We start from the raw sequence: 23062 nt of genomic DNA, 5'->3' as shown, positions 1-23062 counted from the left end.
CAGGGTACAAGTGGTTGTAGGTAGGGGTAGGGTTTATATGGCAGGGTAAGGGAGCGGTACAGTTGATAGAGCAGGGGGTGTTGGTAGGGTAGAGGTGGCGCATAGATGGTAGGGGGAGGTAGGGTTAGGGTGACAGGGCAGGGATGACGTGGCTAGGGCAGGGTGTGGTATAGCATGACAGGGTGGGTGGAATGGAAGTAAATGGAGAGGAGTGGTGTGGGACTGGAATGAAGTGAGTGGAAGTGAATGGTGTGGGACTGGAGTGGATAGAGGTGAGTGATATGGGAGTGGAGTGGAGGGGAGTGGTGTTGGTGTAGCCTTGGGTGGGGAATGGTATGAACAAATGAGTATAGCATTAGTCGTGATGAATGTGAGCTGCTGGAAGAGCCATGGTCAGCACACTCACTGGAATAATTTAACATGTTTCTGGCTGTATGTGTGTGTGTGTGGGAATGTTGCACACACAGGCTTGAGTGTATATATATACGGCACACACACACACACACACACACACACACACACACACACACACACACACACACACACACACACACACACACACACACACACACACACACACACACACACACAGTATATATATGCCATTTTAAGTCCACGTTTCCACGAATTCCTTGACTGAGCTAATCTCTACCACATATTCCCTGCAAACCTCTCCATCTCACCTCTCCACCTTCTGTCTGGCCCGTTTCTGCTACTCTTACAGTCCCTTGGAATCCAGTCAGTCAGCCTCTTGCTCCATCGGGCCTCTTGCTCCATCGACCTGCCCGCCTCCATTTCTGTCCTTCTATAACTTCTCTAATGTCTTTGACTTCAGTCTGCTCTCTCACCCTAGTTGCTCTTTCCCTGTCTCTCAAAGATATTCCCAACATTGACCTTTCCATTGCTCTTTGAGAACGGATTAGTTGGTATTTCATTGATTTTGTCAGTTTCCAGGTGTGTGTGTGTGTGTGTGTGTGTGTGTGTGTGTGTGTGTGTGTGTGTGTGTGTGTGTGTGTGTGGCCAGACTTCTCGAAATAAATGTATCTTTGTTACGACTTTCACTGTTTAACTTACCTTAGAAGGAACGGTTTGAGAGAGAGAGAGAGAGAGAGAGAGATCCGTCCTCACACTATCAGGAGGTGTGGAGAGGCCAGGTGTGACTCCATACCTGTTAATGATCCACACCTGCCCTTGATGTGACAGGTGTGGAGGGGCTGTGTGATGGAGGGGGCGTAGGGGAGGATAAGGGGGAGAAAGTGGAGTGGTGGAGGGGGTGGTGGAGAGAGGAGGATGGATGTGTGATTGTGGTGGGTGGTGAGTGTGGTGGTGGTGATAATAAGTGTGGTAGGAGAGGAATGAGTATGTTGTCTGTGTGGTGTGTGGTGAGCAGTGGGTGTGGTGAGAAGAGGAGGGATGTGTGTGTGTGTGGTTAACTGTGGTGAATATGGTGAGAGGAGCCAGATTGAGTGTAGTGTAGGGGTTGGTGTTGTGTGATGAGTATTGTGAAAGGAGGAAGGATGAATGTGATGCCCTTTACACCTGTAGCTTTGGTCAGTGTGGTGAATAGTGGTGTTTGTGGTAGGGATGGTGAGAGCAGGTGTATTTAAGGTATAGTTAAAGGTGCAATTAAGATGTTGAACTGCGTGTAATGAGTGGTAATGAGTGTGCTTGAAATGAGTGAAAGTTTGTGGAAGAAGAAAACAGCCCTCATCATCATCATCATCATCATCCCCATCACCATCATTATCATCATCATCATCATCATCATCATCATCATCATCTGTTACTGAGGTAAATAAGGTGGGCAGGATCTTGAAAGAGGAGCGGGAAAGAGTAAAGGTGATAGAAAAGACTCTCTCTCTCTCTCTCTCTCTCTCTCTCTCTCTCTCTCTCTCTCTCTCTCATATCCATTCTTCTCCTCTCTTGCAACTCTCCCTTCATCTCATTCTCTTTCACCCCATTCTTTTTCCATTCTTTTATTCCTTCTCTTCGCCACACCTTTCCTCCCTCCCACCCTTCCTTCCATTTTTTTCTCCCTTGCTTCTTTCCTTCCATATATCCTTCTTTCCTTTCTCCCTTCCTTCCTTACATGCATTCTTCTTTCCTTCCCCCTTTTCCTTCCTCCCTTCCTTCCTTCCATGCTTCCTTCTTTCCTTCCTTCCATGCTTCCTTCTTTCCTCCCCACCTTCCTTCCTCTCTCCCTTCCTTCTTCCATTTCCATCTCTTCATGGATCTATTTACCTCTTCTTTCCTCCCTTCTTCCCTTCTGTCTTTCCTCCCTTCATTCATTTACCTCTCTCCACGCATCCCCTTCCCCATCCATTCCCTGCCTTGCTCCTTCCTTGCCCTCCCTCTCTCCTTCCCTCCTTTCCTGCCCTCCCTCTCTCCTTTCCTCCCCTCCCTCTCTCCTTCCCTCCTCTCCCTCTCTCCTTTCCTCCCCTCCCTCTCTCTTAAAGAAACATATTAACGAGATTGCTCTACCCTGAAGGAAGGGGATAGGGTCATGTGCATAGGTGGCAGGGCAAGGCAGGGGCGGCAGGGGTGGGAGATAGATAGAAAGATAAATAGATAGATAGACAGGTAGACAGGTAAGTAGGTTGATAGATAAATGGATTGATGGATGGACTGATGGATAGGTAGATAAATGGATATTAGAGAGAGAGAGAGAAGAGAGAAGAGAAGAGAGAGAAAGAGAGAGAGAGAGAGGGGGGGGAAGGTGACAGGGTAGAGATAGGACGTAAGTGGTCGGGCAGGGGATGGATTGACAGGGAAGTAGAAAAGATGGCGAAGCAGGGCACGGTTTGGCAGGGGAAGTGAAGGATTGGCAGGGTGAAGGATGATTTGGCTGGGGTAGGGCTGCAGGGTAAGGAGGAGAATGGTAGGGTAGGGATGAGATGGCAGGGAAGAGAGAGAGAGAGTTTTAGGTGAGAGAGGGAGGGTGTAGTAGAGAAGGAGATGAGTTGGTAAGGGAGAATGAGAGAAGGGCAAGGCAGGGCAGGGTAGGGTAGGGGGCAGGGAGGCAAGGTACGTGGTTTTCTGGCAAGGAAGAATGAAAGAGGACAGGGCAAGGCAGGGCAGGGTAACAGGAGAGAGGGCAGGGCAGAGCAAGGTAACAAGGGAGAGTGCAGGGTAGGTCAGGGGAGGGCAATTTGACGAAGCAGAAGATGGGTCAGGGAGCAAAGGAGAGAGAGAGAGAGAGAGAGAGAGAAAGAAAGAGAGAGAGGGACTCCAGGTACACTCTAAATTCATAGCCCCAGCCCACACCGTCTCATCCAATAATCATTTCGATGGATATGCAGCTTTACCCCGTCTGAGAGCCCGACCAAACGCCCCTCTCCACAGGTTTTATTCTTGTGTGATGACGAGACTGTAAAATTAATAGCCCTCTTCGCCTGATCGTAAGAAGGAAGGGGGGAAAATGGATTGATTATTCTGTGGGGAGTAGCAGGAGATCAAGAGGAAAGATTGGTGAGAAGTTGGGTTGCAAGGAGGGATGGGAAAGTTGAAGGCGACGCCATGGAAGGGATGTTATGGGAAAGATTTTGGCGCTTCGTACCAAAAAACTGATGGGAAAGATGGTGAGAAATTATGAGATATTGATGGAAAAGATGAAGGTTTTAGCAAGGTCTGTTTGTGAGAAGTGCAGTTAGATTTTGTGAGAGGTATGGGAGAAGATGATTAGATGCTGTGATTAAGATGGTAAAGATGAACGTTCTTGAGAGAGATTAATGAGAAAGATGATGGTGTTTATTTATGAGTTTGTGGGGAGTGTTCCTGTCTGACGTACTCACAAAGGAGATTATTATTGTTATTACTATTATTATTATTATTATTATTACTACTACTACTACTACTACTACTACTACTGCTACTACTATTACTATTATTATTATTGTTGTTATTATTATTATTATTATTATTATTATTATTATTATCATCCGAAACTAATAAAATGATATGTCTTTAATTACTTTTACACATTTGGATTTCGGAACTAATAAATCGAAAATATTGCCCATTTAATTATTGTGAAATGGCGGGGGACAGGGCGACATGGAGGCGATTTGTTTGTGGCCACCCCTTACGGGATTAAGGCGTCTGGCAATAGATAGATAGATTATTGTTTTTCATATAGCAATTTTTCGTTCGGTTTCAACTTGGTTTCGAGATGTGTAAAGGAATTATTGACTGCTGCTGTACACTCAAAGTAATTTTTTCCTCCTTTGTGTGTGTGTGTGTGTGTGTGTATTGAGGTTTGGAATACGCTCAGGCTCAACAACCAAAACAATACTCACCACCACACCACACCACACCACACCACACCACCACCATCACCATCACCACCACCACCACCAACAACAACAATAACAATAGCAACAACATTCACCACCACCACCACCACCATCATCATCATCAACATCATTATCATCATCATCATCATCACCATCACCACCACCACCACCACCACCACCATCATCATCAACATCATCATCATCATCATCATCATCACCATCACCACCACCACCACCACCACCACCACCACCATTACCACCACCACCACCACACCACACCACATCACATCACACCACACCACACCACACCACCAATATCCCCTCCCTACCTAACCCCCTTTGTCTTAAGTATACGGTTGTGTCTCCAAAGAATGAAGTGTTTCCTGAACCCCCACACCTCAAGAAAATTGTCTCAAGAAACGGGGGAGTGTGGGAGCGACCTTGTTTGCGGAGCGGGGGAGAAGAGAGGTCAAAGTTCAAGACGGTGGTTCACAGACTTACAGCAAATTTCCTTCTTGTAAGATTTAGTTATTTGCTTGAAGACAACGATAAGAAAGTGTAGTAAAATATCTTAGTTACGAAAAGACGATTGCAGACGCTGGGAGACGGGGGTAAAATTTCCTTACGTAGATTTATTTCGTAGGAAGGGCGAGGATAAGTTAGTCCGGAGAATATGCTTGCCCCTTGATCGTCATGGAATACAGATTTTGGCTCGTGAGGGGAAAACAGGAAGCGAGGGGAGACGAAGTACAGAATTTCATACCCTGGCTGTCCCCTCACTTCCTTCTTTATCTTGTTTTTCATGAAGAACGTAACTAAGATGATGCTAGTCACGAAGAAGTGCTGTGGGAAGGATGTAGAGCCGTCTTTTTCTGCCACTGATCTACGTGAAAGAAACTGCAAATGGACGAAAATCTGGGCCAAGTTTGAGTGAGAAGAGTATAGTTGGTTGTAATTCAGGTTTTCGTCAATTCGGCATAAGTTTCTCTACGGAAAGGTCTGACTGTGGGAGCGACCTTGTTTGAGCTGCGGACTGAGACACGCACACGTACACACACACACACACACACACACACACACACACACACACACACACACACACACACACACACACACACACACACACACACACACACACAGAGGCAAAGGCCAACACTATGTCAACAACGCTAGGAAGAGCAGGGGAGGGCTCCAGTAGTGTGTTGGTCACCGCTGCTTTCACTGCTGTCCTCGCTACGAAAGTTCACGGCTGACAGCAAAGAGGGATGACGGCCATATTTGTCTCTTTGTCTGTCTGTCTGTTTGTCTATCTCTGTATCTGTCTATCTATTGCCAGACGCCTTAATCCCGTAATAGGTGGCCACAAACAAATCGCTTCCATGTCGCCCTGTCCTCTGCCGTTTCTCCTCCCTCCCCCCCCAACTTACTTCCCCATCTTTCATACACCTCTCCACTCCATCCATCCATCTCATCCTCGGCCTCCCCCTCCCCCACGTCCCTCACTCACATACATTCTCCTAGTGAGTCTCTCCATCCTCTCCACGTGGCCAAACCACCTCAGTGTATTTCCCCTAACGCTTTCTGTCACATCCACATCCACACCACAACGCCTCTTCATTTCTAGTTACCTAAGCCAATTAATGACCAGGTGTGAAAATTAGTGTATTTACCTTAATTAGGGAAGGATTATCGACCTATCGACCTATCTTTCTAACTACCTATCTGTCTATCTATCTATCTATCTATCTATCTAAATGTCTCTGTCTATCTGTCAATTGCCAGACGCCTTAATCCCGTAAAAAGAGAGGATAATATTTCGTCTATACTCGTTTCTCCTTTACCTGGCCTAGAGTTTGTCTTTCTGCAGCTTATTTCACATAGCTCAGTAGCAGAAAAAAGACCTTGCTATAGCTCTACATCCCCTCCGTAGCACTTCTTCATGACTAGCATCATATTCCAGTGTTAATCTCCTGTTACAACTCGGCATTCAAGTGAGGTGGCAATTCTAGGCCAGCGTACACTGAAAGCCGCTCTACATCCATTCCATAGCACTTCTTCGTGACTAGCATCATATTCTCCTGTTAATCTCCTGTTGCAGCTCAGCATTCAAGAGGGAGAGATGTCGATTTTAGGCCAAGTTAAAGTAGGAACGCTATAGGTAAAGTGAAAATGGTACTGGTGGAGTAAGCTTGCACGCACGTCACATATCGAAAAACAATAAATTTATCTTTTTAATTAGACACTAAAAAAAAAAAAAAAAAAAAAATGGCCATCAGTAATTATAGTTTTTTTTTTTAATGCAAGAAAGAAGGAACCCAAGGCCAGAAACCCGCAAGATTGTTCCCTTAAAAAAAAAACAAGGTAACAGAGAGGCAAATTCATGTACTGTTACTGAAAAGCCTAGAAATTGAAAGTCCCAGAGTCGACCTCCTCCTTACCCCACGTCTTTCACGACTGTCAGCGTCTTATCCTGCCTTACGCAAATTTAGTAGCGGCATCTCGTAAGAAAGTAATAGCTGCGATCTTTCTTAACTACGAGAAATTGATCTGCGCTGATTACTGGACTGTATTAAGAAATCTTCCCAACACCTTCTCCTAAGCGACTTATTTTACTTATTGCACCTAACTGACCTTCTCCGTTGTTGCGTAAATCCTTCTAATATCGCCATAATCTGCATACCGTGGGAAAGGGCAGGCATATCCAAAAATAAATCGCTAAGGAAGAGGTGTTAGGGAGTCGACAACTTAAATCTCACAGCTCAGACCTTTTGGCAAGAATTGAAACATTGAATTTTTTATTTCTTATGCTTATATTTAATTTTGCACTCCTATAATTATGCCTTGTATGACGTGGATTTGAGAGAAGTGGAGGGAGGAAGAGAGGTTTGGAGAGAAGAGGGAGGAGGAGAGGTGCTTAGATTGGGGAGAAGTGGAGGGGAGAGAAATAGAAGGAGGTGGAGAGGAAGGGATGGCGAGGGACGGAAAGGTATGGGGAAAAAGGAAGGGATATTTAGGAAGGGAGAGGGAGGTGGAGAGGAGTGGAGGGGTGAGGAGGGAGGATTGGAGAGGCATTTAGAGAGGTGGAGAGGAATTGAGGGAGGCAGAAGGAGAAGGAGGAGGAGAGGAGCAACGAGGAGGGGGTGAAGGAAAGGAATGGAAGGAAATGTACAAGAATAAAGGGATATGAAGGAAGAAGGAGAGGAGTGGAGGTAGAGGAGGAGGCGCATGAAGAGAGATGGAGGGGAAGTGAGGGACGAGGAGAGAAGTGGAGGGAGGTGGAAGGTAACAGAGGGATGTGGAACGGTGTGGATGGAAGTGGAGATATGTGGAAGGAAGTGGAGGTGTCAAAGAAGGATATGTTCGTGGGCATACCTTAGCATCGTTGCATAGTGGCTGATATTGATGGTGGTTGACTCAGGTGTGTGTGTGTGTGTGTGTGTGTGTGAGTTAATTATCTGTTGCACGATGTTGCTGACTCACACCTGCCTCACCCCTGCCTCACCTGGGCTCCTAATCTCTTCCTCATCCTTCCTGACCCACTACCTCAACCGTGCCTCAGCTTGCCTTACCCCAGCCTCACCCTTCCTCACACCTGCCTCATCTGTGTTGTGTCCTGCCTCACTCCTACCTAACTTTGCCTGCTCTGCCTAATTCATTTTCACCCCTGCCTCACCCTCACCTACCTAAACCTTGCCTCACCCTGCCTCACCCTGTCCTCTCACTCCTCCCAATCTTTTTCCATTTAATTTTCTTGCACCCTAAATTCATTCTTACACCCTTCTTTATGCACCGTTAATCCCTTCCCTTCCCTTCCTTTAGCTTTCCCTTCTCCCCTACACGCCACCCAGCTCCCCTCCTTCCCCTCCCCTACCCTTCCACCCAGCTTCATCCCTCCATCCACACCCACCCAACTTTACCCCTCCCTATCACTCCCAACTTCACCCCTCACCCACAACTTCACCCCTCCCCCACACCCACCCAACTTCACCCCTCCCCCACACCCACCCAACTTCACCCCTCACCCACACCCACCCAACTTCACCCCTCACCTACACCCACCCAACTTCACCCCTCACCTACACCCACCCAACTTCACCCCTCACCCACACCCACCCAACTTCATCCCTCCCCCACCCCCACCCAATTCTCCAACCCCCATCCCATTCCCCCACCCCCACCCAACTCACCTCTCCCCCACATTCCTCTTCCCCTTCACCCCTTTTCCTTTCATCCTTATCCCCCTCACCCCTCTCCCCATCACCCCTCTCCCCCTCACCCCCTCTTCATTACAGCAACATCTTCAGCCTTGTCCTATCTGCTACCACGCCCCTTTCCCAGCCCCACCCCTAAGAAGGCGGGGGAGGAGGGGGGATGAAGGGAGAAAAGAAGGTTATAGGGAGGGGAGAGAAAGGGAGAGACGAAGGCTACGGGAAGGAGGGAGAGTTGGCAGGCAGGGTCAGTGGCAAAAGAGAAGAGTTGGGGTGGTGGCCGAATGGATATAAGAGTGGGCATGAGATTGGTCGAGAGTTCAGTGCTTGTAAAATCTGCTTCCAAGAGATTAGGTGTGCTAAGCCGACTCCGTGCCTTCTTTACCCTTGCACAATTGTTGACTTTATACACGATTTTTATTCGCCCCTGTGTGGAGTACAACTCTCATGTGTGGGGAGGCTCCCCACATACAGCTCTTCTCGATAGGGTGGAGTCAAAGGTTTTTCGTCTCATTAACTCTCCTCCTGTTACTGGCTCCCTTCAACCTCTGTGTCTTCTCCGCACTGTTGCATCTTTATCTCTTTTCTATCGCTACTTTAATGGTCACTGCTTCTCTGAACTGTCTGCATGCATTCCTCCACCTCTATGACGGGCGCGTAGCACCCGTCTAGTAGCAAACTCTTATCCCTTTTCTGTCCAACTCTCTAATGCAAGAGTTAACAGTTACTCCCAGTCCTTCATTTATGCAACAGGTCAACTCAGGAACTGTCTCCCCCTGTCTGTATTTCCTACTTCCTGTGACCTCCAGTTTAAAACGCAGTGTGTCCCGGCATCGAAGTGAACGGATTTTGAATTTGGCTGTCTTTTGTGTTGTTTTTGTTTTTTCTTGGAAGGAACTGTTTGCGGGCCCCTGGTCTTTGGTTCCTTCTTCCTCGCATTAAAAAAAAAAAAAAAAATCTTTTGCAGGGAATACTGTTGGGTTTCGATATCACATCAGTTTCCATATAACTCCACCGACACTGATAAAAAACACTTCTGCTATCCTCCTTTCACTCTAACTTGGCCCAGATTTTCGTCCCTTTTGCAGCTTATTTCACGTAGCTCAGAGACAGTACTACGGCTCTACATCCTTTCCACAGCACCTCTTCGTGACTAGGGGCATATTCTAATGTTAGGCTAGTGTTACAGCTCAGCATTCAAGGTGGAGAGATGGCAATTTTAGGCCAAGTTAGAGTTAAAGTGATATACCAGTAACACCAGGACAAATATCACAACACCAGATCAAACTGTTAGCTGGTGTTTCCCTAAAAAGATGATCTTGATAAGTGCTTAAGTGGCAGGTGATAAGGACTGCAGGGAATAAGTACCTAAGTGTCAGGTGATAAGGACTGCAGGACTGAATTAGGTATCTGTTGGTGTGTCGTAGGTAGAGTAATTAATTTAAAAAACAGGTTTCTCAGGTGCGTGGAAAGTGCTTGAGAAGGAAAGGGAAGGGAGAGTTAGATTGGGTGATGGGGAGGGGCTAGAGGAGTGGGGGGGAAAGATGGAAGGGGAGAAATGGTGATGAATATGGAAGAAATAAATGGAGGAAAGTATGTGGAGTGAAAGAGAGAAGGGATAAATAGGAGGAAAGGGGGGAGAGAGAGAGAGAGGTGGGGGAGAAATTAGGGAAGGGGAAAGTGTTCGAGGGGAAGGGGCGATGACTTGCCTGAGGACGGTGGGGGGAGGAAAGTGGGGGGAGGATGGATGGCAGAGATTAAAGAGGAGATGGGGAGAAGAGGAAGGTTGATGGAGATAAGGAGGAGAGAGGAAGTGGGAGGAAGAGGAATGGAGGGTAAAGGAAGAGTGAGAGAGGGAAGGTAGAAGGGAAGGGAGAGGAGGAAGAGGAATGGAAGATTAGGGAACACAGAAAGGGAGGATGGAAGGGAAAGGAAAGGAGAGAGAGAGAGAGAGAGAGAATGTGGAAGATGAAGCAGATTATGATGAGAAGAATGAAAGAATGAAGATAATATAAAAGGTTAGGTTAATAAGGTGTGTGTGTGTGTGTGTGTGTGTGTGTGTGTGTGTGTGTGTGTGTGTGTGTGTGTGTGTGTGTGTGTGTGTGTGTGTGTGTGTGTACGTGCGTGCGTGCGTGCGTTTGGAAGGGTGAAGAAGGAAGAATAGAGGAAAATAAAAGAAGATGAGGCAGGTAAAGAGGAATCTGTGCCTGTCACGATGTGTGAAAAGAGAGGAAGATGGATAGGTAGGCAGGAAGAAGGAAGGAAGAAGAGGAAGGGAGATAAGAAGGAAGGAAGAAGAGGAAGGGAGAGAAGAAGGAAAGAAGAAGAGGAAGGGAGAGAAAAAGAAAGAGAAAGAGAGTAATAATGCAAGGTTGAGTAAATATAATTAATTTTACGTGTTATGGAAAAAGAGAGAGAGAGAGAGAGAGAGAGAGAGAGAAAGGTAAAACAAGGATGAGGATGTGAAGGTCTGACGATATAAGGGTGAGAGTCCTTAGCCTTTTCAGTCCTAAATCACCCTTATTGCCCTTTATTTCTACCAATTGACGATTTATTTCGGCTTTTATTTATTTGTTTATTTATCGAGGGGGGATTTTTCTCCTAACACCTTTTCTTAAGCGATTTATTCTGGTTGTTGTACCCCACCATCCTATTCTGTGTCATATAAATCCTTGCAATATCGCCATACTCTTCGTAAATAACATACAACATTTATATAAACTGGCCATATCCAAAACTAAATCGCTAAGGAAGAGGTGTTAGGGAGCTTCCTGAACCGACGAGGATAAGGGTTACAATAGTGAAAGGAGTAAATGAACAGAAAGGAGCTGTTTTCCCTCTGCTGTCTTTCCCTCTGCCTATGACCTCCAGTGTTTAAAGACAGCTGGAAGTGGAGTGATCTTTACGTCTGCTTTCTTTTTGTTCATTTTTTTTGTTTTTTTGTTCATTTTTTTTTACCTTTTTTTGTTCATTTTTTTTGGCTTTGTTTTTGTTCATTTTTTTTGACCTTTTTTTGTTCATTTTTTTTGGCTTTGTTTTTGTTCATTTTTTTGGCTTTCTTTTTGTTCTTTTTTTTTTTCTTTTTGTTCAGGTTTTCTTGGAGGGGACAAGTTTGCGAGGTTTCAGGACTGGATTCTTTCTCTTGTTTGCATAAGAATAAGGAAATAGAGAAAATGTGTTAAGGGAGAAGATGCAAAATAATCCTGAAGGGAGAGAAGTGAGAGGGCATGAGGTGCGACAGGGGGTAGGGCAGTGCGTGGACAGGCAGGGAGAGAGAAGGGTATAGGCAGGCATGGGTAGGGTAGGTAGGGTAATGCAGGCAGGCAGGCAGTGAAGGGCAAGGGTAGAGAAAAGGAAGGCAGGGCAGGGGGAAGGTAGGCAGAGGAAGAACATGGGTAGGGCACAGGCAAGCAGGGCACGGGAGGGAGGCAGAGGAAGGGTATAGGCAGGGCACAAGCAGGCAGGGCATGACAGAAGGGAGGCAGGCAGAGGAAGGACATGGGTAGGACATAGGCAGGTAGGACAGGGCAGGGGACAAGCAGGCACAGGAAGAGCATGGGTAGGGCACAGGCAAGCAGGGCAGGGCAGGGAGGCAGAGGAAGGGTATAGGCAGGGCACAGGCAGGCAGGGGCAGGGCAGTAGGTTCGCCAGGCTACCCGCTGCCTCTTACCATTGTCTTCGCAGTGTCCGTGGGGCGAGGCACAGGGGCGGCGGTAATGGAATGAGAGATCACGATTATTTTACCTGTCAGGTGGGCCGTGATGGGGTGCGGTGATGGAGTCGCTGGCGGGCATGTGTTACGTCACCGCTACAGGCCGTGGGGGGTGAGAGAGGGGGGGGGGAGATACAGAGAGAGAGAGAGAGAGAGAGAGAGAGAGAGAGGAAAAAGTTGGGGAAGGAGAAGAGGGGGAAATTTGGGAGAAAGGAATGAGAAAAGAAATATGAAAAGAGGAAGGGAAGGAAAAGAGACGAGGTAGAGAGAGAGAGAGAGAGAGGTGGAGGAAGGAGCAGGAAATGAGAGTTGCATGAAGGAGCCGGTAGGGGGTAGGAGAGAAAAAAAGATAAAGGGTTGAGAGCTAGTTAATCAGCATATCAAGAGAGAGAGAGAGAGAGAGAGAGAGAGAGAGAGAGAGAGAGGGAGGGAGGGGGGGGGTCTAGAGGAAGGAAATGGGGAAGGATGAAGGAAAGCAAGGGGTGGAATGGAGGAGAAATCTTCCTTCTTTCTTTCCATCCTTACTTCTTCCCTCCCTCTTTCCTTCCATTCCTTCTTCCCTCTCTTCTTTCCCTCCTTCCTTCCTTCTTTCTAAGCTTCCTTCCTTCCATCTTTCCACCCTTATTTCCTTCCTTCTTTTCTCTCCTCCCTGGCATTCCTCTTACCTTTCTTCCTCTTATATTTTCCTGTTTCCTTCCTTTTCTCAGAGAGTCGTTCTTTCTTTACTTTTCTCTTCCTTCCTTCCTTCCTCCTTCCCATTCATCCATTCTTCCTTTCATCCTTCCCATTCTTCCTTTCATCCTTCCTTCCTTCCTTCTCTCCCTTCCCTTCCCTTCCTTCCTTCCTTCCTTCCTTCCTCCTTCCCATTCTTCCTTCCTTCCTCCTTCCCATTCATCCTTTCATCTTTCTTTCCTTCCTTTTCCTCACAAATTTCCCCATTTCCTTCCTTTTCTCTAAGAGGCATTTTTCTTTGCCTCTTCCTTCCATCCCATTTCCTTCCTTCACTCATTCTTTCCTTCCCTCCATCCTTCCTTTTCCCCATAATTTTTCCATTTCCTTCCTTATTTTTAAGAGGCATTTATTCCTTTCTTATCTACCTCTTCCTTCCCTCCTCTTCCTGCCTTCCTTCCCCCTTCCTTCCTTCCTTCATCCTCTTAGCCTCACCCCCTTCCATACCATATTCGGGTCACCTCAATCTTATTTCAATTATCACCTTGCGTTTACCCATTTATCTTCTTTTCTAATCTCTCTCTCTCTCTCTCTCTCTCTCTCTCTCTCTCTCTCTCTCTCTCTCTCTCTCTCTCAGCACACTACCTCCTTCCTTCCTTCCTTCCCTCACCACTTCCCTCCACTCCCTACATCCCAAGAAACCATTTGCAACGCTGGGTGGTAACCATAACACCAAATCACGGGGCGATGTATAGTACAGAAGAGGACAGTAAAGTGTAATGTTCAGGTGTAATACGCAAAATAAATCGCTAAGGAAATGGTGCTAAGGACTTAAAATACATAACTCCATCTTTTATTTTCCTGTCCCTCACTTTACTTACCCTCTTTCTTCCTCCTTTCCTTCCCTTCCTCCCTCCCATCCTTCCCAATCCCTCCCTCCCTTCCTTCCTCCTTCCCATCCTTCCCTTCCTTCCCCCTCCTCCTCCCCTCCTCCTTTCTCCTCTGCTCTTTCTCTTCTCCTTTCAAATTCCTTCTTCCCCATCTTCTCCTTCCCCTTTTCCTCTCCTTCCCTCCCCACCCATTTCCTTCCTTCCTTCCTTCCTTCTTCCCTTCCTTCAAATTCCCATCCTACACTTCCCTGCTCCCCTTCTCTCCTGTTTCTTCCTTCTTCCCATCTTTCCTTCCCCTCCCCTCCCTCCCTCCCTTCCTCTCCCTGCCTTCCTCCTTCACCACCTCTCACTTCCATACTCTTTCATTTTACCTTCCTTCATCCGTATTTCCTTACCCCTCCTTCCCCTTCTCCTACTCTTCCCTCCCTACCCCTTTCCTCCTTTCCTTCCTTCCTTCCTTCCTTCAAATCCTTATTCTACATTTTCCTGCCTCTTCCTTTCTCTCCCATTTGCTACTCTACCTCTTTTCCTCCTATCTTTCCTTCTCTTTTCCTCGCTTCTGTCAATTCCTCTGTCCTTACCTTTCCCATCCTGCCTTTTTCCCTCTCTCTCTCATTTCCTTCCTTTCCTCTACGCTTCCTGTCTTCTTTTCCTTCACCCTTCCCTTCCCTATTCACTCCTTCACCTTTTCCTTCCCTCCTTCCCATCCTTTCACCTCTTTCCCTACCTCTCTCTTCCCGCCTCTTCTCTACGCTTCCTGTCGCCTTTCCTTCACCCTTCCCTTTCTCTCTCCCTTGCCTTTTCTTTCCCCCTTCCTTTCCCTCCACCTCATTCTCCCCTCCCTCCCCCTACCCCCACCTCTTTCCCTCTCTCTCCCTATTCCCACCTCACTTTCACCCTTCCCATCTCATTTTTCCCAACCCTTCCCTTCCCTACACCCTTCCTCACCTTTTCCCTCTTCCTTCCCTTCTCCCCACCCTTTCCTTCCTTACACCCTTCCTCACCTTTTCCTTCTTCCTTCCCTTCTCCCCACCCTTTCCTTCCTTACACCCTTCCTCACCTTTTCCCTCTTCCTTCCCTTCTCCCCACCCTTCCCTTCCCTACACCCTTCCTCACCTTTTCCCTCTTCCTTCCCTTCTCCCCACCCTTTCCTTCCTTACACCCTTCCTCACCTTTTCCCTCTTCCATCCCTTCTCCCCTCCCCTCCCCTCTCCCCTCTCCTCCCCACGCCCTGCCCAGCTTATAACTATGGAAATGAAGGAACATAAATCCATAGGAAGATCAGAATATATGCTAAATCTAGGCCCATTTTTTTTTTTTTTTTTTTTTTTTTTTTTTTTGTACAAGGAAGATGGGTTGGGTTAATACTGTGTTATTTGTTTCTGAGGATGGGATTAGAGAGAGAGAGGGGGGGGGAGAGGGGAGATGTGTGTGTGTGTGTGTGTGAGAGAGAGAGAGAGATTCTGAGACATTGATAGATACTTACAGACATTCATAGACAGATAGCAAGATAGATAGATAGATAGATAGGTAGATAGGCAGCTAGAGAGACAGAGAAGGGGGGGGATAGCAACCTTGAGATGGAGTGAGAGGATGAGACAAACAGAGAATTATATGGAAAGATGCAATTCGGATGAAGATGGGTGGATAATGATGATGATGATGATGAACCACTTAGTTAAAATCGTTTGATCTGGATAGTTTCTGTATAAATGTAACTCTCTCTCTCTCTCTCTCTCTCTCTCTGGTGGTAGTCTCTTTAACTCCTCTCAGTATTTACATAAACCATTAGCCTGGGAGTACCTTCTGAATTAGAGCGCTCTCTCTCTCTCTCTCTCTCTCTCTCTCTCTCTCTCTCTCTCTCTCTCTCTCTCTCTCTCTCTCTCTCTCATAGATTCCTCTTTTCCTTCCTCCTTCCACTTTCCTTACCCCCTTGCTTTTTTTCTCTCTCTTTTCCTCCCTCCCTCCCTCCCTCCCTCCTCCCTCCCTCCCTCCCTCCCTCCCTCGGCAATTGGTTTGTTTTTCTAATTGACTCTCTGATTTAGTGGGCTCTCTCCTACCCCCCTCTTCCTCCCTCTCTCCTTCCCTCCTTCCCTCCCTCTCTCCTTCCCTCCCGCTCTCCTTCCCTCCCTCTCTCCTTCCCTCCCTCTCTCCTTCCCTCCCGCTCCCCTTCCCTCCCGCTCTCCTTCCCTCCCGCTCTCCTTCCCTCCCTCTCTCCTTCCCTCCCGCTCTCCTTCCCTCCCTCTCTCCTTCCCTCCCTCTCTCCTTCCCTCCCGCTCTCCTTCCCTCCTTCCCTCCCGCTCTCCTTCTCTCCTTCCCTCCCGCTCTCCTTCTCTCCTTCCCTCTCTCTTTCCATCCTTCCCTCCTCCAACTTCCATCTCCCTCTCTTCCTTCCTCTTCCTTGTCTTTCCTCCCACCCTCCTTCCTTCTATCTGTCTGTCTATCTTTCTCTTCTTTCCTTTTCTCTCTTCCTTCCTCCTCCTTCTTCCTTCCTTCCTCCTCCTTCCTTCCTTCCTTCTTTCCCTTCCTTTCTCTGTTTCTCAGCTCTTTTTCCATTCCCTTTCCTCTCTTCCTGTCCTCCTCCTCCTTTCTTTCTCTCTCTCATACATGTTCCCCCTTTCTTCGTTTTTTCCTTCCGCTTCTTTCCTCCTCCTCCTCCTCCTCCTCCACACCAATTATGCCAAGTAATTTAAAAGTAGTCCCGGCATGTTCATTTGTTTCTTGAGAGAGAGAGAGAGAGAGAGAGAGGGGGGGGGAGAGAAAATGTAAATGGAAGCAGAGGAAAAAAATATCCAGTAAGTGGAAGGAGAGAGAGAGAGAGAGAGAGAGAGAGAGAGAGAGAGAGAGAGAGAGAGAGAGTACAAGAAGAAGCAGACTAAGAGAGGAAAACAAATATGCAGTAATCAGGAGAGAGAGAGAGAGAGAGAGAGAGAGAGAGAGAGAGAGAGAGAGAGAGAGAAAGCAGCCAAAGGAAAAAAAATATACAGTGAGTGGAAGGAGAGAGAGAGAGAGAGAGAGAGAGAGAGAGAGAACCCCAACTAGACCATCATATATTTTATTAATGAAGAAAAAAATATGAAACACATTAGTCTCCCCTTTCCTATCTTCTCCCCAAATTTCTCCCCTTCTCTCCCATCTCCCCCTTGTTCCCCTCCCCTCCCCCTCTCCCCCTCCCCCTTCCCCACCTGAGTTTCTTCCCCTCTCCAGTCCTCATTTCCTTTCCCCCCCACTCACTTCCCCCTCCTACTACTCATCTCCTTCCCCCTCCACCTCCCCCTCACTCTTTCCCTCCCCCCTCCACCTCCCCCTCACTCTTTCCCTCCCCCCTCTTCCCCCTTCCCCCCTCCTCCCCCTTCCCTTCCACCTTTCCTCTCCCCCACCAACTCTCCACCCTCCCCCTCCCCCTTCCCCTTCCCTCCCCTCCCCTTCCCTCCCCTCCCCTCCTCTCCCCTCCCCTCCTCTCCCCTCCCCTCCCCCCATGGCGTGACCGGCCTGACGTGGTTTAATAGAGAGTTTATTCATTATTGTGAGGGAGGGGAGGGAGGGAGGGAGGGAGGAGGAGGGAAAGAAGAGGGAGGGGAGGGAGGGAGGGAGGGGGAGAGGAAGAAGAGGGAGGGGAGGGAGGAAAAAAAGAAGTGAAGGAAGAATGGAGGAAGGGAAGAGACTGAAGTGAATTAGGAGAGAGAGAGAGAGAGAGAGAGAGAGAGAGAGAGAGAGAGAGAGAGAGAGAGACTAATTAGTTAATAGGACACCTGTTTTATTAAGAGACAGGTAATGTGTGATAGGAAAGCATCTCTCTCTCTCTCTCTCTCTCTCTCTCTCTCTCTCTCACACACACACACACACACACACACACACACACACATTTCTCTCCCTCCATCCATCCTTCTCTCCCTCATTTCTCTCCCTTCCTCCATCCTTCTCTCCCTCATTTCTCTCCCTCCATCCATCTTTCTCTCCCTCATTTCTCTCCATCGATCCTCTTCCCCTCCAATTATTATCATTATCAATAAATCTTTGTTTCATTATTCATTTTCTCAATACCCCGTGAAATTGCGGGGGACAGGGTGACGTGGAGGCGATTTGTTTGTGGCCACCCCGTATAAGGGATTAAGGCGTCTGGCAATAGATAGACAGATAGATAGATAGATCAATAACCAGTCGTTCTTTTCTTTACTACCTCCTTCCCTCCCTCCCTTCCTTCTCTCCCTCCCTCCTTCCCTTCCTCTCCCTCCCTCCTTCCCTCCCTCCCTCCCTCCCTTCACCTTAAAATTAACTCTCATTGCCAAATCCCATCCTTCATTCCTTCATTACGTCCTACCCTCCCTCTCTCCCTTTTCCCTCCCTCCCTCCCTCCCCTTATCAGAATTCACCCGTGATCCAATAACCCATTCATCATTTCTTCATTATTCTCTCTCTCTCTCTCTCTCTCTCTCTCTCTCTCTCTCTCTCCTCCTTCTTCTTCTTCTTCCTATTATTATTATTATTATTATTATTATTATTATTATTATTTCTCTTCTCCTTCACTCTCTCTTTTTACTCTTTCTGTGTCACCTCCTCTTCTTATTTTTTGTTATTTATCTCTTCCTGTTCTACTTATATCTCTTTCCTTTGCTATTCTCGATCTTTCCTTCCTCTTCTTGCCTCCTTTCCTCACTTTTCTTTGTCTCCTTGAGCCCCCCCACCTTCTCTCCCCCCCCCCTTTCTTTCACCTCTCCTTCCTCGCTCTCTCCTCTCTCTCTCTCTGTCCTCTTCCATCCCTCCGTCTGTCTCTTCCTGCCTTCCTTAGCACCTTTTACCTGTCTCCTTCCTTTTGCTTAACCCTCTGCTTCCTTGATTTTTATCTTGCCAGCGTGTCTGCTTTTTTCCTCTCCCGTCTGCTTACCTGTCTGCCGTTTCCTTCAGCCTTCCTTCCTTCCTGCCTTTGAATTCTGTCTTCTTCTCCTCATCTCCTCTCCCTTGCCTTCATTCCTGTCTTTCCCTCCTCCCGCTTTCCTTCCTTCATTTCTCTTCAGCGTTTCCTTTCTGTCTTCCTTCCTGCTTCTACCTTCTTCCCTCCTGTCTGCTCGTTACCTTTGCATGTCTGCCTGTCTTTCCTTTCACCTGCCTTCCTGCCTTCATTTGCCTTTCCTTCTACCCTTCTCATCTTCTGCCTTCCCGCTTGCAGTTCCCTTCTCTTCCCTTTCCCTTCTGCATTCTTGCTTTCTGTTCCCTTCCTCCTTCCTCCCTTCCCATTTCCTCCTTTTCCTTCCCCTAGCTTTCCCTTTTGCTTGCCTTCCTTCTTTCCCTTCTTCCTTCCTGCCTTTCCCATTCTCCTCCTCCTCCCTTCTCCCACTCCTTCCTTCTCCCTTGCGCTTCTTCTGCATGGTTGCTCTCTGTCCCCTTCTTCCATCCATTTCTTCCTCCCGTCTTTCCCCTCTGCGTGCCTACCCTCTTTCCCTTCTGCCTTCTTGTCTCTCCACCCCCCTGCCTACCTTTCACCTGCCTGCCTTCCTAACCAACGAAGCGAGGCAGCGAGGGTGATCCACAAGGTAGTTCCGTGCCACTTAATATTCCACCTCATTACACCTGCCTTATATATTTGCCAATTATCACGGCTGATCTATGTACCTATCACGTCTTCGCTTAGAGACTGCTGGGTGTGGGTGTGGGTGTGGGTGTGGAAGGGTGTGGGTAGGGTGGGGAAGGGTGTAGGTTGGGTGTGGGTGGGTGAGGAAAGGCGTATGTTGGGTGGGGAAGGGTGTAGGTTGGGTGTGGGTGGGTGGGGAAAGATGTAAGTTGGGTGTGGGTGGGTAAGGAAAGGCGTAGGTTGGGTGGGGAAGGGTGTAGGTTGGGTGTGGGTGGGTGTGGAAGGGTGGAGGTTGAGTGTGGGTGGGTGTGGAAAGGCGTAGGTTGGGTGGGTGTGGAAGGGTGTTGTTAGGTGGGGATGTAAGTGTGGGTGGGTGTGGAGGGATTCAGTAAAGTGTGGGTGTGATATCGGTGGGTGGATGTGGAAGGATGAAGTAAAGTGTGGGTGTGGTGTTGGTGGGTGGGTGTGGAAGTGTGGGGTGTGGGTGTAAGTGTGGGTGGGTGTGGAAGTGTGTGATGGTGGGCAGGTATAGGTAGAGGTGGGTATGGATGTGGGTGTGGCTGTGGGGTGGGAAGGGTGTATTTGGGTGTGGGTGTGGATGGGTGGTGTGGGTGTGGAACCAAAGGATAAAGGAGAATGTGGAAGTGTGCTTGAGAGAGGTGACGTGTAGTGGAGGGGCATGAGAAGGGGTGAAGAAATGTAGTTTGGGTGGAGGGGTGGATGTGGGTGTGGATGTGGATAGGTGGGGTGGGTGTGGAGCTAAACCGTGAAAGAAAAGAGGTGGAGTTTAGTGAAAAGTGGAGTCAAGTGTAGGGAAGTGGAATTGGAAGGGAGAAAAAAAGTGGAGGGTTGGGTGTGGAAGGGTATAGGTCGATGTGGAGTGGTGTGGATGGGTAGGTGGAGTGGGGTCGGGGTGGGGTTAAGGGTGAAGGGAAAGGGGGCGGAGTGTAATGAGAGGTGGAGCTAAATTAAGTGGAATGGACGGGTGGAAAGATGGAGTGGAGAGGTGGATGTGTGGAGGGAGTTGAGATGGTCAGTTTGGTGGAGAGAATGGATGTGGATGTGGAGAGAGGGAGAAGTGGATGAAGAGATTTAATGTACTGAAAGTGAGGTTGTTGGTGGAAGAAAAAGAATGTGGAAGCATGTGGAGTCGAGGCAAAAAGTGGAGTGAGTGGCTGGCTAATTGATGTGGATGTGGAGTAAGGGGGAAGAGGGCGAGGGCAGTGAAATATGCGTTTGATGAGAGAGAGAGAGAGAGAGAGAGAGAGAGAGAGAGAGAGAGAAGGGGGGGGGGTCATGGATGAGTGGAGAAAGAGAAATAATACCTTGTTAATTGATAGAAGGTACAATTAGCAGGAAAGCTACTGCCCATACTCCTTTCACCTTAACTTGGCCCAGATTTTCGTCCTTTGGCAGCTTATTTCACGTATCTCAGTGGCAGGAAAAAGACAGTATACATCCATTCTGTAGCACTTCTTCGTGACTAGCCTCATATTCTAGGTTTAATCTGTTGTTACACACACACACACACACACACACACACACACACACACACACACACACACACACACACACACACACACACAATCACTTCCACCTTCACTTGCATCAGTTACTACAGTCACTCTTTCTCTTCGTACATCTCCAGCATGGGCAAGGGTATATTCCAGCTACCACTCTCCCTGAAAAATATCTGATCCACAGCTGGCTGCATATGTACTCTTGGATACAAATGGCTATAGTGTGTTTATTTTAACTTGACAAATAATTCTAACCTTAAGCTCAGTAGATGGCCAGGAGAACTCAGATTGAAGGCTTATTTTGACTAGTAACCAAGGAGACTCACAAAATATAGTACTGAGCTTGTGGCAGTAATTCAGGCTCGGTAGATGGAAGTAGAGAGAAATAGATTGTTAATTGGTGGTGATAGTTGTGGTGTAAGGACTGGTAGTGGCGATGTGGATGGTGTAAGTAATAGTGATGGGTTTGGTAGTATGCATGGGTGATAGTGTAGTGCTGGTGATGTAAGGTGGTGATAGATATGGTGATAGGGAGTAGTGGAGATGATGGATGGTGATGATATGGATGATGGAGTGTCATGCTTGTGAGATGGTGACAGGTATGGTGATGGGATGTAGTGATGATGGATGGTGATGATATATATGGATGATGGAGTGTAGTGCTTGTGAGATGGTGATAGATTGTAGTGATGATGGATGGTGATGATATAGAGTGTAGTGGGGTTAATGCAAGGATATGATGGATAGCTGTGGTAGTGGTGAAAGGAAGGTGGTAATGAATGGTGATGATAGTGGTGGATTGTAGTGTAGTGGTGATGAGTGTGGTGATGGATTCTGGTAGTATGTGGTAGTGGTTATGAAGGACAGGGTGGTAGTTGTGGTATGGTGAAGGGGTAGAGTTTGTAGCAGAGAGTAAGATAGATGGAAGTGAGAATTGATGAGAGAGAGAGAAGAGAGAGAGAGAGAGAGAGAGAGAGAGAGAGAGAGAGAGAGAGAGAGAGAGAGAGAGAGAAATGAGAATAGGAGTTTATAATTGAAAACTTGGGAATAAAATGTCTATCTATATATCCATCTATCTGTCTATCCATCTATCTGTCTATCTATCTATCTATCTGTCTGTCTGTCTGTCTCTCTCTGTATGTATGTACCGGCATGTATGTATGTATGTCTGTCTATCTATCCATTTATCTCTGTCGATCCATCTATAACCACAAACAAATCGCCTCCACGTCACCCTGTTCTCCGCCTTCAATCTGCCCTACCTCCAACCCACACCACCCTACCTCATACACCTCTCCACGTCATCCCTCCATCTCACCCTCCCCCCCTACTCTCCCTCTTCCATCTCACTCACATATACTCTTCTAGTCAGTCTCTCATTCACCATTATATCTCATCACAAAATCGTGTATAGCATAAATATATGTAAGTGTATTCATAGCATTAGGAGGGCTAGAGAGAGAGAGAGAGAGAGAGAGAGAGAGAGAGAGAGAGAGAGAGAGAGAGAGCAAAAGCCTCTCCTCTCATAACACCCAGACAAAAGTAAGATGTTAATATCCTTTCTCTCCCTCCGTTTGTTCTCAGGCCTCAAGAACACTTCTGCCCTTTGTTCTCGCACTTACACACTCGCTCACACGCACATGGGGGCTTCCTCAACGTACATGGGGCTCGTACACACACACACACACACACACACACACACACACACTCATCTGCGAGGCAATAGGTGAAGGGCAAATATTTAGTTAACTCATTAGTGCATTGTCTAGGGTCTGCCTCAGTAACCTTGCTGCCTGCATACCTCTCTCTCTCTCTCTCTCTCTCTCTCTCCTTCCCTTCCCTTCCTTTCCCTTCCCTTTTCTTTTCTTTATTTTCTTTTATTTTCTTTTTACTCTTTCGTATGAGTACACAGCAGGGCCGAACCTCGCCACTGAGGGAGGGAGAGTGGTAGACGTAACTTTCTCCCATGCTGGCGAAGTGGAATTGGGAAGAGTGACAGCAGTGGATATGGAAATTTAGGCATTATGTTGGATGTGTTCGTGTGTTTCAGAATTAAGTTGTGAAGATTGGCCGACATATGAAAGGTCATTCTACCAGCGTTCACTTAAATGACTGCCGGAGCTCTGATTTGTACCCAGTCTCATTCCACATGCAGCTCTATAGGCGTTTGTAATAGCACTATGTACAGTATGTGTGTATCTG

The 23062-nt window shown here is 47.5% G+C and overlaps 1 protein-coding gene across 1 annotated transcript in view; it reads left to right on the top strand.

Moving 5' to 3' along the window:
• The window catches only part of Ser (protein serrate), a 326797-nt gene that overhangs the window by 241536 nt on the left and 62199 nt on the right, over positions 1-23062 (top strand). The window lies entirely within an intron of this gene.

Source organism: Coenobita brevimanus, chromosome 34, assembly GCF_032717465.1.
Source record: "Coenobita brevimanus isolate Jiangsu-jjx chromosome 34, ASM3271746v2, whole genome shotgun sequence".
Lineage (NCBI taxonomy): Eukaryota > Metazoa > Arthropoda > Malacostraca > Decapoda > Coenobitidae > Coenobita > Coenobita brevimanus.
The sequence above is the reverse complement of the archived record's forward strand: the minus strand, read 5'-3'. Positions and strand labels throughout refer to the sequence as shown.